Source organism: Dermochelys coriacea, chromosome 3, assembly GCF_009764565.3.
Source record: "Dermochelys coriacea isolate rDerCor1 chromosome 3, rDerCor1.pri.v4, whole genome shotgun sequence".
Taxonomy (NCBI): Eukaryota; Metazoa; Chordata; order Testudines; family Dermochelyidae; genus Dermochelys; species Dermochelys coriacea.
The window spans coordinates 67,099,458-67,115,934 of record NC_050070.1 but is presented as its reverse complement, the minus strand read 5'-3'; the positions used below and the strand labels follow the sequence as shown (position 1 = coordinate 67,115,934).

The window sequence follows — 16,477 nt, the reverse complement described above, 5'->3', positions numbered from 1 at the left end:
GACATACCCATTTTCCCACACTTATCTTCACCCAGAAGCTTTCAACTGGTCTGCCTCTGATCTCCTTCTGGGTCTTAGAACAAGTTTATATATTCCTGATGGATAATGCAACACCTCCATTTTTTCTCTGCATGTCCTTCCTGAACAAGTTATACCTCTCTCTACCAGTCATGAGATTTATCCCACGAAGTTTCAGTGATCCCATTTAAGTAATAATTTAGTTTGTATATTAAGACTTCCAGTTCTTGTTTATTTTCCATACTCTATGCATGTGTGTATAGACATCTAAGATGCTGAACAGATTCACCCACTGTTTCCCTCTTGTTGCTCCTATAACCCTACTTTAACTTTCTACCCCCACCCCAATATCTAGCCCTCTCTTAAGGTCACTTTTTTAAGACTTAGTTGTGGGCTTTGTCAACTGCCTCCTTTGAACCTAGTTTCAATAAGTTGGCTAATTGGTGTCTGAAGATGCTCTTTCCCTGCTTGGTCATCTCTTTCCAGCAGTCCGCCTTCATAGAACAGCATCATGTAGTCAAGGAAGCCAAAGTCCTCCTGTTGAATTTATTTGCACAGCTGTGCATTTATCTCCAAGATGCGAGTCCCTTTATCCTCGCCCAGGGGAATGGATGAGAACGTCTCTGTCCCAACTCCTACACCTGTGCTCCCAGAGCCCTAATGAGCTGCTCAGGGTCATACCTGGCAGTATCATTAATGTCCATATGAATGAGCAGCGGTCAGAGGAACAGATGAGCCTGAACAACCTTTATGTAACACTGCACACCTCCCGGGACATCATGTCTCCTCCCCTCTCAGAAGGGAGTCCCCAACCACCACCCTACATTTCCTCCTTTTGGATGTGGTGGCCAGGAGCCTCCCAGTCTTGGGGGCAGGTGGCACCTCTTCCTCAGCTATCGGGGTCTGCTCCTCTTCTCCTGTTGCCAGTACAGCATACCACTTTTTGACCTTGATAGACATGGGACCTGTGTGGGAGGGTGGACCACTGTCTAAGGTGGTAAGCAGCCAGTCTCCTTCCCACAGAGCAGCTGCTGTAGTCTTCTCTACTCAGCTATCCTCCTCCATCCTGGACAGTCTCTTTTCAGAGTAGATCTGCACCTTAAGTTACTATATCGCTCATATCTTTTTGTTCCATTCACAGTTTTGTTGCATATTGTCTTTCTTTCCTCTTAGATCAGTCTAACTTTTCTTTCATCCTCCTCCTAATTCCCTCCTTCCATTCCCCTTCCTCTAGCTCCAACCCTCCATGCCGCCTTCTTCTTTCTTGACTCTTCTTTCATTCCCTCCCCATCAGAGGTTTTCTACCGTCATGTTTCAGAGTAGCAGCAGTGTTAGTCTATATTCGCAAAAAGAAAAGGAGTACTAGTGGCACCTTAGAGACTAACAAATTTATTTGAGCATAAGCTTTCGTGAGCTACAGCTCACTTCATTGAATGCATTCAGTGAAGTGACCTGTAGCTCACGAAAGCTTATGCTCAAATACATTTGTTTGTCTCTAAGGTGCCACTAGTACTCCTTTTCTTTTTACCATCATGTGTGTCTCAAATTCCCCTCCCCTCTCTTGTTAGTACTACAAACCGTATTTGGAGTCTTTTGTCCCCAGCTGAAGGCCATTGACCTGTTGTTGGGGTGAAGAGCAAGGGGAAATAGGCTCTTTTTCTCCTTTTGGTCTCTTCACTTCTTGCCTCCTAGTCACTTCTCTTCTTGAATCTTCCATCCCATTGCCTCTTAGGGAGAATCTACCCTCACTTGGTCTCTCACTACTCTTTCTCCTTGAGATCTGAACAATTTCCTTCCTGTCCTAATTATGCTCTTCATTCTCAGCTTCAACCTCCAGGACCCTTTGACTCTCAGTCTGTCCCAGCATTCCCTATGCCATACTTCTTCCATCCCTCAACTTCTAACTCTTTGAGGTTTCTCACTGTCCCAGATTTTCAGAAGATGTTCCCCTGGGTCACAACCTAGGGTTGAGCAGCTGCTTCTTCTACTCTCCCGAGTTTGTAATGAGACAGTTAAAAGGGAGAGAAAGTGGCAGCAACAAGTTGGCTTCTCCATCAGAAGGATTTAAAAAACAACACAAAAAACCCTAAAGATCCTGCTAAGTGAAGCCAGACTGAGCAAGCAGTGCCAGAGTGATGGGACTTCCACCATGTACTCCTACTTCTGGATGCAAAGATCTCAGTGTTGCCAACTCCTGTGATTGTATCATGTGTCTCATGATATTTGGTGTTTTCTTGAACCCTCAGCTGCTAGTTTTATGTAATTAGATGAAAATCTCAGCTTTAATTAGAGAAAGTAAGTTTTTAATCCTCATAGTTGTGGAGAAAAGCTAGAAAAAGTTACCCAAGTGCATCCTAAAGATTCAGGAACCAGAAGGTAAATACAAAGAACATAGAATTTGTTATTCAAAAAAACACTCATGATTTTTAATATAATCTCATGAATTTTTGGGGCCTAACGCATTTTTTGAATACTTGGGGTTGTCAATACTGAGATCACTGTTTCAGTTTCTTATTTTAAACACACACAAGATAAACATTACATGAAAGACTATTACTGTATCTTGGTTACCTTCCTGCGCTCCACACACTAGGCTTTGTGTGTTAGTGTGTTGTGAGAATGCACTTATGCGTTAACCATTTTAATTATCCAGTTAGCATTTATGCATTAATACACCTTTGTACATGGTTAAATAGGGCAAGGAAGGCGAGAAAAGGAAATTTTGATGAGCGCATGCTTTAGCGGAGATGAAATTTCCATTATGATTATTGATGTTATAGTGATGATTAAATGAAGTAGTCATTTAAGCTCTCTCTTCAGTCCCCTTTTTGTATGCAGAAATGTTTAGAAATTTTCTCCTTTTAAAAATACTATTTAGAAATATTTTAATTTATAAATAGTTTACTCTGCAAATGTTTATGCAATATTAAGTTTTTGGTTTTAGTGGCACCACATTTAGAAAAGCCACTTAAGCAGAGCTGATTGACATTTTTGTAATGATTTTTTTCGTCAAAAAAGGGCCTTTATTTAAAAAAAAAAAAAAAAGATTTAAAGCAAATTTTGCTCAATTAAAACTGAAAATGTTTCCCCCTTTCTTCGGCTTTTATCCTTCTGCAGACTCCATTTTCCAGTGGCAAAATTGGAAAGGGGGTGGGGGGTTAAAAGGAGAAATGAAAAGCTGAACATTTTTAGTACAAAAAATAAATTGAACCCCCCCATTAGTTTTTTTTAAACTTCTAAACAAAACCAAACATTTTAAACTTTTTTGAAAATTTTTGTGAAATGTTTATATTTCAACAAGCTTTAATTTAAAGATTCATGAAGGAACAATTAACCTGAACACTGTTGTGATTTTTTGTGTAAGGGACTATCTATCAAAAGACAAGCTGGTTTAGGTGTCAAGATAGATACCCAAGGGGACTATCTGTGGCTCCATGTTAAGATGTTTATAGTGCATGAGGAGTTCACACTTGATGCTTGGTGAAATCTAAGTATAGAACTCACAAGCAGTTTAGGGTTTGTGCCCTATTTTGTAACAGTCTTCCCTGATTTTGGTACTCCCACCCTTGAGCCACTCCAGACAGCTTGACAAGGTCTTTCTATTAGATTGCTGGTAGGTAGACCCATAGCAATCAGTGCATTCCACTCTCCAGTGGTTGGCTATTCTATTTCTATTTACCCAGAAACAGCCAGATTTCTAAAGGGTCTGACTAGGACCTTCCCACTAGTAGTGAAGCCAACAGCACAGTGGGACATCAGTCTTTTACTTCCAGTACTCCCAGGCAACCTTTCAAACTGCTGACCACATGCTTGATGTCTCACTGGTCCATAAAGGTTGCCTAATCCTGGTTACCACTACCTAAGCCAGAGTGGTGGGTCAGGGATGTAGGCAATACCGTTGTTGTGAAAAATGCTATATCTATGCAAAGGATTTTATCAGGTTTTCTGTAAGCGTATTATGGTTTGCGTAAAGATTTCCTCATGCTTTGGTTATGGATCTTTTTCATGCCTCGTGCAATGATTTTATGAAATTTTCAAATATCATAACACTTTAAATACATTTTTATTAAATAATAACCAAGTTATAAGTAAGAAGAATGTTTGTTGAACATGACATGGTGCAAAGTTTAAAAAGTAGGGCAAAATTTAAAAATAACTAAAGTGCTGAGTGACGCATGTTTGTGCAGATGAGGTCACAAACTTATGTCGGTTCTCTGTGTATTGGGGTGTGGGATGGTGAGAGAGGGGCTTGCCCCTTGTAGTTGTCCTAGTATTCACTGTTCACCAGTCCACACAACAAGGAGAAGGAAGGACCTGTAACTTGGAGTTGGAGAAGCGGGGTGTCCCCCAGTGCGAAGAGCTCTCAGAGGGCTGCAGGACATGGGTAGGTTAGGGTGGTGCCGTGAACGTAAGACCACTTTGTTCTGCAGCAGGATTGTCTGCTGTGGCCCTTGACGGTTCCCTGTTTGCCTCTTTCTCCTTTGCATCATGAGAAGGAAACTTTCCCTACACTTTTCTGTCGTCTTCTCCCTCTGCTGGGATGCAGCCACAAGGTCACCAAATGTGTCATCCCCTTATTCTCTCTCCCTTCCCTCACACTTGCTATTCATTCCCCTGATGATAGCACCCCGGTTGTTAGAGACCATGACATGCCAGGTGCTAAGGGAGTGGACAGAGTAAAAGCACAAGTAATTCTTACCCAAATTTAGTCTCCTTGCCAACACTGATAAAATGTTTCTTTTTTTCCCCCTCACTTGAAATTCTAGGCCCAAGGTCTTTTCAGTCTGGGTTGTGCTTGGAGCTAGTAAGAGGTTTTCCAACTTCCTTCCCAATTTATGTAGACCTCTGGGATGGGGGGGGTATTTTTTGTGGGGGACAGTTGGAGAGCAGTTGGGGGCAATTAGTAATTGCATATACATCTCTTCAGGCTTTCAGTAGGCTTGGGGTTGGTTGGTTGATGGGAGTGGGAGAGCAGGGACAGGTAATTAACTGCATGTGCACCTTTGTAAGTTTACCTAATGTTGGAAGACATTACCCTGAGTTGTCACTAACAAGGGGGAAAGGATCTTGGACAAACCAGGAGATATGCCACACTGCTGTTTGCCAGCAGGGTGCCCCCAGAGTTGGTATAGGAGTGAAAGGAAAAAAAAAAAAAAAAATCACAAATTACATAGGCAGTCATGAGGGCTGCATTGCTTTGCAATGTGCAACCCAAAATAGGAGCACTGTCTTTGTATGAAGTTCTCTTTTGTGACACTTGCAGATCAGCATAAAGTGCACTGCGAAATAAATAGAACTCTTCAGTAATTGCTCTGAATCTAAGAGGGACAGCTATGAATGCCTTATAATATCTGACAATCTCAAATTTACCTCATAAAATTGCAAGTCAGCTAAAAGCTAATGAAACTGTGAGCCTAAATATTGCTGTTGCTTTTACTTGTCTGTATCTGCTGCTACAATAAACATGCCTGCCATGCAATGCATTTAATTTTTAACCCACACAGTGCTGCTATTTTCAGTGGAGTGAGGGAAATGCTGCAATCAGCCAGGAAGGAGAAGGAGCAATTAGCAGTATGGGAAGGGGATGCCCAGCATATTTGGTCAATGTTTGTAGGATTTGATATTTTGGAGAAATAAATGGTATGTATGGAGCTTTTGAATTCTCTAGAATGGCTGTCATTTTGAGTATGGGGGGGGGGGGGGGAAGAGAAACTCTGTAAGAAGAGGAGGTGGAGAGAGGGTAGCCAAACAGCAGCACCTTGACAGTACCCGGAACAAAGATGCTTAAATTCCCAGTTCAGATGTATTGTAACATACCACATAATACTTACTGAGAGAGGCTGCCTTCCAGCACTGGCAGGTTGATTCTCCACAAGTGATTCAGGTTGGTTTACTGTCCTGTGATTTGGGGGTCTCATGTAGCACTGTCTCAGTCTCACAGTTTAGCAGGTCTGAGCTGTCCTTTTACATGGTGTCCTGGATGACATCTGCAGCTGTGTTCTTAATGGTGTACGCAGCATATTGTTATTCAGTGGTGGCCCCCTTTGCAAAAATACGGTCTAGCTTCTCATAGTAACTGCAGACCATGTAAACTGTGCTAGACATCTTGTTATTTTCCCTGACATTTCTATAATCCTGCCAGATCTGTGTCTTTATCACAGCCTTCTCTCTAGAGGGCAAGAAAATCCAAGACCTAAGCACAGAATCATACAGAAGTACCATATGAGAGCTATATATAGTTGCTGTATAATTGGTACTGTATGTGATTCCTGGTGTGTGAACTCAACATGAGCTGGAATTGCAAAGGGGGTGCACCTGGCTATATGCCAGTATTTAAATGATCCCAGAACTGAAGAGAGCACACAGATTGAACAAATATGCCAACCCAGGTGTCTGACAAAGCAGTATTGAATAATGGGAGGAGGACTGTCAGAAGTGGAACAGTTGGTTTGAAATGGGGATGCATCTACTTTGTTGAAGGAAAGCATCCTGAATTTCAGTAAACTCGCTTTCAAAGAAGGTTAATTAACACTGGTTGAAACACAAGATAAATCAGAACAAGAACTTTTGTGTATGAATGTAAATTAGTTTATCCAAAAATCCTCAATTTAACCCAAAACAACTTTTAACTGTAGACAAGCCCTGGGCTTGCCTACAGAGGGAGTTATTAAGTAACAGCTGCTATTCCTGAATAACCCAATGTGTGGACCCTATAATTGCAGAATAAGACTGTTCACACATTTGGGTTTGAAAATTAATTAAATCTAATTCAATTATGTATTTAAAAGGGACTGATCAGTGAAAAAGTATGTGCTTTTGTCTCCAGTTGATAAATTTATATTGTAAAAATTAGAGTAATTGACCTAAACCCTGAACCTGCAAACATATGCTTAACTTAATTTGTATGTATAGTCTCATTGACTTAAACCGTAATACTTAACTGAATAAAGTTAAACACATACTTAGTTTGCAGGATGAGAACACAAATTTTTAGAGAGGGATTAAATGTATGAGGCACAGAGTTTGATTTTGTTTTTTAATCAGGTTTATTGTTGCTGTATTTGTTTAGCTATACAAACACACATTGCCACATTTGTCAATCTCAGCAGAGAGGCCAAGGGGTGAATAGATTTGGAAACTGAACTAGCATCTAATCCCAAGAGATGGCTCTTGCAGTTCAAGACTGAGGCAAAGTAGCATGGGGAAGCTTGTGCTGCTGCTAAACCATGCTGTGTCTGTTCTATGAAGCTAGCATGTTTCATCAGTTCAAATATAATTGCGCAAGTGAGCCTACATTTCCAATGGAAATTTGCTCAAGTGAGAAATCATAGAATCATAGGACTGAAAGGGACCTCAAGAGTTCTCCTTGTCCAGTCCCCTGCACTCATGGCAAGATTAAATATTATCTAGACCAGAGGTCTCAAACATGCGGTCCGCGGAGTTATTTACTCCACTGGCAGCCTAGCTCCCCTTACCCCTCGAGCGCGCCACATCCCCGCTCCTCCACCCACCTCCCAGCGCTTTCTGCCACCAAACAGCTGTTTGGTGGCGCTTAGGACTTTCCAGGAGGGAGGGGGAAGGAGTGGGGGTGTGGTGCGCTCAGGGGGGGAGGTGGAGAAGAGGCGGTGCTGGGGTGGGGATTTGGGGAAGGGGTTGGAATAGGGGCAGGGAAGGGGCGGAGTTGGGGTGGGGACTTTGGGGATGGGATGGGAAAAGGCGGGGCAGGGCCTCATGGAAGGGGTGGAGTGGGGCCGGGCCAGGGGCAGAGGGGGCGGCTTTTGTATTTTTGTATGAAAAGGTTTCAGAGATGCAGCCTTCAGGCCAATGTACTAGTCCTAAAGTAGCCCTCGTGGTGATTTGAGTTTGAGATCCCTGATCTATTTGAGTTTGAGATCCCTGATCCATTGCTTCTTGTCCTATCCTCATAGGTTAATGAGAACAATTTTTCTCCCTCCTCCTTGTAACAATCTTTTTGAAAACTGTATTTGAAAACTGTTATCATGTCACCTCTTTGTCTTCTCTTCTCCAGATTAAACAAACCCAATTTTTTCAATCTTCCCTCATAGTCATGTTTTCTAGACCTTTAATCATTTTGTGTTGCTCTTCTCTGGACTTTCTCCGATTTGTCCACATCCTTCCTGAAATGTGGCTTCCAGAACTGGACACAATACTCCAGTTGAGGCAGTAACATTGTGGCATAGAACGGAAGAATCATTTTTTGTGTCTTGCTTACAACACTCCTGCTAATACACCCAAGAATTATGTTTGCTTTTTTGCAACAGTGTTACACTATTCAGTCATATTTAGCTTGTGATCCGCTATGACCCCCCAGATCCCTTTCCGCAGTGCTCCTTCCTGAGCAGTCATTTACCATTTTGTATGTGTGCAACTGATTGTTCCTTCCTAAGTGGAGTACTTTGCATTTATCCTTATTGACGTTCATCCTATTTATATCAGACCATTTCTCCAGTTTGTCCAGATCATTTTGAATTTTAATCCTATGCTCCAAAGCACTTGCAACCCCTCCCAGCTTGGTATCGTCTGCAAACTTTATAAATGTACTCTCTATGCCATTGTGTAAATCATTGATGAAGATATTGAATAGAACTGGACACAGAACTGATCCCTGTGGGACCCCACTCAATATGCCCTTCCAGTTTGACTGTGAACCACTGATAACTACTCTCTGGGAACAGTTTTCCACCAAGTTAAGCACCCACCTTATAATAGCTCCATCTAGGTTGTATTTTCCTAGTTTGTATATGAGGTTATATGTGACAATATGAAAAGCCTTACTAAAGTAAAGATATACCCCATCCACTGCTTCCCTCTATCCACAAGGCTTGTTCCCTTGTCAAAGAAAGCTATTAGGTTGGTTTGAAATGATTTGTTCTTGACAAATCCATGCTGACTGTTATTTATCACCTTATTCTAGGTGTTTGCAAATTGTTTGCTTAATTATTTGCTCCATTATCTTTCTGGGTAGTGAAGTTAAACTGACCGGTCTGTAATAAGAACATAAGAATATAAGAATGGACATACTTGGTCAAACCAATGGTCCGTCCGTCTAGCCCAGTATCCTGTCTTCCAACATTGGCCAATGCCAGATGCTTCAAAGGGAATGCACAGAACAGGGCAATCATCAAGTGATCCATCTCCTGTCATCCACTCCCAGCATCTGGAAGTGAGCAATTTAGGGACGCCCAAAGCATGGGGTTGCATGCCTGACCATCTTGGCTAATAGCCATTGATGGACCTATCCCCCAGGAACTTACCTAATTCTTTTTTTGATCTAGTTATTGTTTTTACCTTCACAACGTTCCCTGACAACAAATTCCACATGTTGACTGTGCATTTTGTGAAGACATACTTCCTTTTGTTTGTTTTAAACCTGCTGCATATTAATTTCATTTGACCCCTGGTTCCTGAATGATGTGCAGGGGTAAATAACATTTCCCTATTCTCTTTCTCCACACTTTTCATGATTTTCTGGACCTCTTTCATATCAATCATCTCTTTTCCCTCTCAGTTGATTCTTTTCCAAGTTGAATAGTCCCAGTCTTTTTAATATCATATGGAAGCTGTTTCATACACCTAATCATTTTGTTGCCCTTTTCTGTACATTTTCCATTTCTAATATATCTTTCTTTAAATGGGGTGACCAGAACTGCATGCAGTATGCAAGGTATGGGCGTACCATGGATTTATATAGTGGCAATATGATACTAATTGACTTATTATCTATCCCGTTCCTAAAGGTTTCTAACAAACATCCTGTTAACTTTTTTGACTGCTGCTGCACATTGAACGGATGTTTTCAGAGAACTATTCATAATAACTCCAAGATCTCTTTCCTGAGTGATTACAGCTAATTTAGACCCCTTCATTTTGTATGTATAGTTGGGATTTTGTTTTCCAATGTGCATTACTTCACATTTATCAACATTGAATTTAATTTGCCATTTTGTTGTCCAGGCACCCAGTTTTGTAACTCTTCGCCATCTGCTTTGGACTTAGCTATCCTGAGTAATTTTGTATCAGCTGCAAACTTTGCTACCTCACTGTTCCCCTTTTTCCTGATCATTTCTGAGTATGTTGAACAGCACTGGTCCCAGTACAGATCTCTGGGGGAGACCACTATTTACCTCTTTCCATTCTAAAAACTGATAATTTATTCCTACCCTCTATTTTCTGTTGTTAATCAGTTACTGATCCATGAGAGGATATTCTCTCGTATACCATGACTGCTTACTTTGCTTAAATGCCTTTGGTGAGGAACTGTGTCAATGGCTTTCTGAAAGTCCAAGTACCCACTGGATCACCCATGTCTACATTTGTTGACCCCTCAAAGAATTATAATAGATTGGTGAGGCATGATTTCCCTTTACAAAAGCTGTGTTTAGTCTTCCCGAACAAATCCTGTTTATCTATATATCTGAGAATTCTGTTGTTTACTGTAATTGCCAGGATCGCCTCTAGAGCCTTTTTTTAAAATTGGCATTATATTAGCTGTTCTCCAGTTAGCTGGTACAGACACTGATTTAAGTGATAGATTACATACCACAAGTAGTTCTGCAATTTCATATTTTAGTTCCTTCAGCAATCTTGGGTGAATACCATCTGGTCCTGGTGACCCATTACTGTTCCAATTTTTGTTCCAAAACCTCCTCTACTGAAACTCAGTCTGGGACAGTTCCTCTGATTAGTCACCTAAAAAAAATGGCTCAGGTGTGGGAATCTCCCTGTGACATCCTCTACAGTGAAGACTGATGCAAAGAATTAATTTAGCTTCTCCACAATGGCTTTGTCTTCCTTGAGTGCTCCTTTAGCACCTCATTTATCCAGGGGCTCCACTGGAATTGTTTGTAGGCTTCCTGCTTCTGATGTATTTGTACATTTTTTGCTGTTAGTTTTTGCATCTTTTGCTATTTGCTCTTCAAATTCTTTTTTTGGCCTGTCTAATTATACCTTTACACTTCGCTTCCCAGAGTTTTTGCTTCTATTTTCCTCAGTAGGATTTGACTTCCAATTTTTGAAGGATGCCTTTTTTCCTCCAACCACTTTGTTTACTCTGTTGTTTAATCATGGTGGCATTTGTTTGGTCCTCTTACTATTCTTTTTAATTTGGGGGTATACATTTAATTTGAGCCTTTATTATGGTGTTTTTGAAAATTTCCCATGCACCATTTCACTTTTGTGAGTATTCCTTTTAATTTCTATTTAACTAGCTTCCTCATTTTCATGTAGTTCCCCTTTCTGAAGTTAAATGCTACTGTTGTGGGCTTCTTTGGTATTTTCCCTCGCACTACTGGTGGATGTTAAATTTAATTATATTATGGTCGCAATTACCAAGCGGTTCAGCTATCTTCTCCTCTTGGACCAGATCCTGTGCTCCACTTTCTATTAAGTCTATTAGGACTAAATCAAGAATTTGCCTCTCTCCTCGTGGATTTCAGGACTAGCTGCTGCAAGAAGCAGTCATGAATAGTGTCTAAAATCTTTATTTCTACATCCCATCCTGAGGTGAAATGTACCTAGTCAATATAGAGGATAGTTGAAACCCCCCATTATTACTGAATTTTTTATTTGTATAGCCTTTCTAATCTCCCTGAGCATTTCATAATCGCCATCACATCTTGATCAGGTGATCGGTAGTATATTTCTACCACTATACTCTTATTATTGAAGCCTGGAACGTCTATCCATTGAGCGTCTGTGGTACAGTTTGATTCATTGAATTTTACTATGTTTGACTCTATGCTTTCTTTCAGATACAGTGCCACTCCCCCACCAGCATGACCTATTGTGTCATTCTTGTATATTTTGTGTCCCATTGACTGTCATCATTCCAGCAAATTTCTGTGATACCTATTATATCAATATCCTCATTTAATACCAAGCACTCAAGTTCACCCATCTTCGTATTTAGACTTCTAGCATTTGTATATAAGCACTTATAAAATTTGTCTCTTTTTAGTTGTCTGACTTAATGTGATATAGTTGAATAGGACTCTTTTTCATTTGACTGTTTCTCTTCAGTTCCTACCTGTATTTTATCTACTTCTGTCCTCTCCTCTTTACTACAATATAGAAAATCACGGTTAACAGATCCTCCTCTATGGACTGTCTCTGTCGTAAACGTGTGCTTCTCCACACCAGACAGCTTTCCTCCAGCACTCGGTTAACAATTGGCCTCTTTAATTTTACATGCCAGCAATCTGGTTGCATTTTGGTTTAGGTGAAGCCAATTCTTCCTGTGTAGGCTCCACCCTTCCCAAAAGGTTTCCCAGTTCCTAATGAACCTAAACCCCTCCTCCCTACACCATCATCTCATCCATGTATTGAGACCTTGCAGTTCTGCCTAATTGGCCCTGCATATGGAACTGGAAACACTTCAAAGAATGCTACCATCGAGGTCCTGGACTTTAATCTCTTACATAGCAGCCTAACTTTGGCCTCCAGGACCTCTCTCCTACCTTTTCCTATGTCACTGATACCTACATGTACCATGACCACTGGCTCCTTGTTGCACTGCACGTAAGTCTGTCTACATGTCTCGAGAGATCCACAACCTTTGTACCTGGCAGACAATTTACTATGCAGTTCTTCCAGTCATCACAAACCCAGCTATCCATATTTCTAATGATTGAATTCCCTATTACTATTACCTGTCTCTTCCTAATAACTGGGAGATACCTCCCTGGGAGAGGTATCCTCAGTGTGAGAGGATACCACGACATCATCTAGAAGGAGGGTCCCAACCTTGGGTCTTTCCCTCCACTCCAGTTTGATGTTCTCCTCCTCTGAGACTTTTATTCTCCTCAACAGCACAGAGGCTGTTAGACTGGGACTGGGGCCACTCTATTGTGTCCTGAAAAGTCTCAACTATATGTCTCTCTGTCTCCCTTAGCTCCTCCAATTCAGCCACTCTGGCCATGAGCTCCTTGCACCAAATGCAAACATACGCCACCTTCACACACGGCAGGTAATCATACATGCTGCATTTAGTGCAATAAAGTGGATAGACTCCATTCTGCTGCAGGTCTTCTGCCTGCATTCTTTTTACTCCCGCAGCTATTTTTTGTTTTATGTCATGTCACTTTTGTGGATGCCATGGTATGCATCAAATAGAAAGTGAAGACAAGATTGCTGCTACACTTAGTATTTGAAGGATTTTCATTCTTTACCTGTATATACTTTTTAACTATATGCCAGTGGATCAGAAACAAAATTTAGACCTTTTTGAAAACTGGTGAAAATCCAATTTCTGCATCTACTGCTTATCTGCTGTAATTGTTGGGCCTTCAGCATTCTTCTTCTGCTCGTCCTGTCTCACACCCTGATCTTGCACATGGGCAGACCCATATGGCCATGCAGAGCTCTGTTGGCTTCAGTAGGACTTTGTACAGGCACAAGTCTTTTTTCATGTATTCAGCCTTAGATTCTCAGGAGACTCCAGGCACAAGCACAACTTTCTATTGGTATGTCGGCGGGCAGCAACTGATCCAGCCGGGATCGATTTATCGTGTCTAGATGTGATAAATCGACCCCCGAGTGCTCTCCTGTCAACATGGTGACCAGATGAAATGGACAAAATATTGGGACAGATGGGGGAAGCAAAAAAAAAAAAAAAAAGTGGCCGGAGCTGAGTTGCTGAAGCCAAAAAAAAGCGGCTGAAGCCCAAACCCTACCGGTCGACTCCTGTACTCCACCCGCTGTGAGAGGTGCAGGTGGAATTCGACGGGGGACGGCAGCAGTCGACTCACCGCGGTGAAGACACCACGGTAAGTCGATTTAAGTATGTCAACTTCAGGTACATTATTCATGTAGCTGAAGTTCCATAACTTAGATCGATCCCGCACCCTAGTGTAGACCAGGGCTATATGTTAGAGAAAGTCAATTAGCCACATGAAATAGAACTCTTGGTGCAGATCCCAGGTTACCAAGTGCTACTGTTCTAGAATACAAACATTGCATACAAACATTTCTGATGTCTGTTTTTTTTTTTCCAGGAGCTGATTCTGCATGCTAAAATCTTCCTTTTTTCTTTTTTTGCAAGTTCACTTTCTGATTTCATTTGTCTCATCTTGGTCAGACCAAATTATGCTTTGTTACAGTGATATTAATGCTAAGTAACTCAATTAAATTTAGAGGAGTTGCATGGCAGAATTCAATCGTATCTACAGGAAAATTCAAGATGTCAAATTTAGAACTGCTGTATGCAGCTGCAATGCCTACGGAAGTCTCTTGGCCATGATGTAAAAATGGCATAAGTTGTCAGAAAATGTGTTCTAGTGGCAAAGTTATTTTATCTTAATCTGATTTAATAATTCTGTGTTTCCCTGTGATTTTTTGATGGGGAGTATGAAGAAGATGCTTCAAGTGAAGTTCCCCTCTGAAAAGTGAGTCTAAATGGGAATTTCTTTCTCAACACATTTGCTCAATGTTTATATTCCGTCATATCTGTTGAGTTTTTTATGAGAACTTCAGTGACAAAAGTAAGTTTTTACTATTTCTCTGAGTACTGCAGAGCTAAGCCACAGTTATGGGTGAGAGGTGGGTACTATCTGGCTGAGTTTCATCAGTTATTAAATACATTCCAATTTAGGGCCAAATTCTGCCCACAGAAACTCCATTGGACTCTCTTACATAAGTAATACTTTATATTAAAATGCATGTCTACCATGCAAAATGACTTAAAATAGTAAGTTTGTTGTGTCTTAATGATTCCAGATCAAATTTGCTTTAATTCCAAGTAAAAGAGATACCTGCTAACTGATTAGACGCTGTGGTGATGAGTGCTATCCAAAAATCCTTAGATAAGCATCTAATTCAGAAGAAAAACATGTTTTACTTGTAAATATAGTAAATTTAATTTGGTGCAACTGGTGCCATAGGGAATTTCATGATATCATTTTCAAAGTTACTTTCACAAAAAAACGGAACTGTAATAGTTACATGTTTATATAAGATAAATAATACATTTTCATGCAAGGATTTTTCCTGAAAACTGGTTCCAAAACATCCTTCCCTTGACTACAGATGTCACCTGTATGTAGAACTGACTGAAATTTTGTAAACAATTTTTTTTTGTCAAAAAATGGCCTTTTGTTGAAAAAAGTTTAATGAAGAAATGTTGACATTGTTGAATTTCTTTGTGAATAACTGGTGTGCTTTAATTATTTTAAACTAATACATCAAAATTTTTGATTTACTGGAACCTGGGTTTTCAGAAAACAAAAATGTTCAATATGTTTTAGAAAAAAGGTGTTGAAAAAAATCACAAGTTAGAAAAAAGTCTATTTCACTGAATCAAAAACAAATTTGATTTTTGTAAAAACCCATTTCCATTTTTTCCAATCAATTGTACCTCTATAATATAGTCTAATCTACAATTTACTTGTGTTCATTTGTCCAGATAGACTACAAGCACTGAGATCTTTTAAATTAAAGACTAAATTATTTTTACATAGGTATTTTGATGTGTCACTTAGGTGGCTAATTGCTAGTTGTGGTGTTTAGATTCTTAATGCATATATGCTATTACTGTATATCTGATATATTTATATATAGGTATTTCTTAAAAATGGACTTTTGACCTAATTAGCTGCACTAGTTCTATCACCTAGACTTATTTACCGAGTATTCTTGGTGCTCTGAGGACTATGGGAGGAGGTATTGTACCCATACCTCTTAGTCTACCAGAGCATAAATATGGGATGTGATGTGTGCCTAAAATCCCATCCAAGTTGGGATACAAACAAACAAAAATCCAAGAAGCTTAAAATGATGTTGGATTCATTAAAAGAGTATACATGACAAATCAGATGTCAAGAATTATAACATTCAAAAAACCAGTCAGAGAACACTTCAATCTCTCTGGTCACTCAATTACAGACCTAAAAGTGGCAATTCTTCCAACAAAAAACTTCAGAAACAGACTCCAATGAGAGACTGCTGAATTGGAATTAATTTGCAAACTGGACTCCATTAATTTAGGCTTGAATAAAGACTGGGAGTGGTTGTGTCATTACACAAAGTAAAACTATTTCTCCTTGTTTATTCCGCCCCCCCCACCCTCCATTCCTCACATGTTCTTGTCAACTGCTGGAAATGGCCCACCTTGATTATCACTACAAAAGGTTTTTTTTTCATTTTTCTTTCCGCCCCCTCTCTCTCTCGCCTGCTGGTATCAGCTCACCTTACCTCATCACTCTCGTTATGGTAACACCCATTGTTTCATATTCTCTGTGTATATAAAATCTCTGTACTGTATTTTCCACTACATGCATTCGATGAAGTGAGCTGTAGCTCATGAAAGCTTATGCTCAAATAAATTTGTTAGTCTCTAAGGTGCCACAAGTACTCCTTTTCTTTTTCGAATACAGACTAACACGGCTGCTACTCTGATACAGGACTTTGTTACCTCAGTTTCACAATTTTTTATTTTTGATATATA

At 40.2% G+C, this 16,477-nt stretch overlaps 2 long non-coding RNA genes across 2 annotated transcripts in view; both read left to right on the top strand.

Moving 5' to 3' along the window:
• The window catches only part of LOC119853178, a 40,863-nt gene extending 25,087 nt beyond the window's left edge, over positions 1–15,776 (top strand). Inside the window, exon 8 of the long non-coding RNA XR_006279860.1 lies at positions 14,031–15,776. This is a non-coding gene — a long non-coding RNA (uncharacterized LOC119853178). The remainder of the gene's footprint in view (positions 1–14,030) is intronic.
• Positions 1,485–14,024, top strand: LOC122459288. Its single transcript, XR_006279863.1, has 3 exons — positions 1,485–4,706; positions 5,523–5,658; positions 13,454–14,024. It is a non-coding gene; the product is annotated as an uncharacterized LOC122459288 (long non-coding RNA).
• Positions 15,777–16,477: the final 701 nt, after the last annotated feature.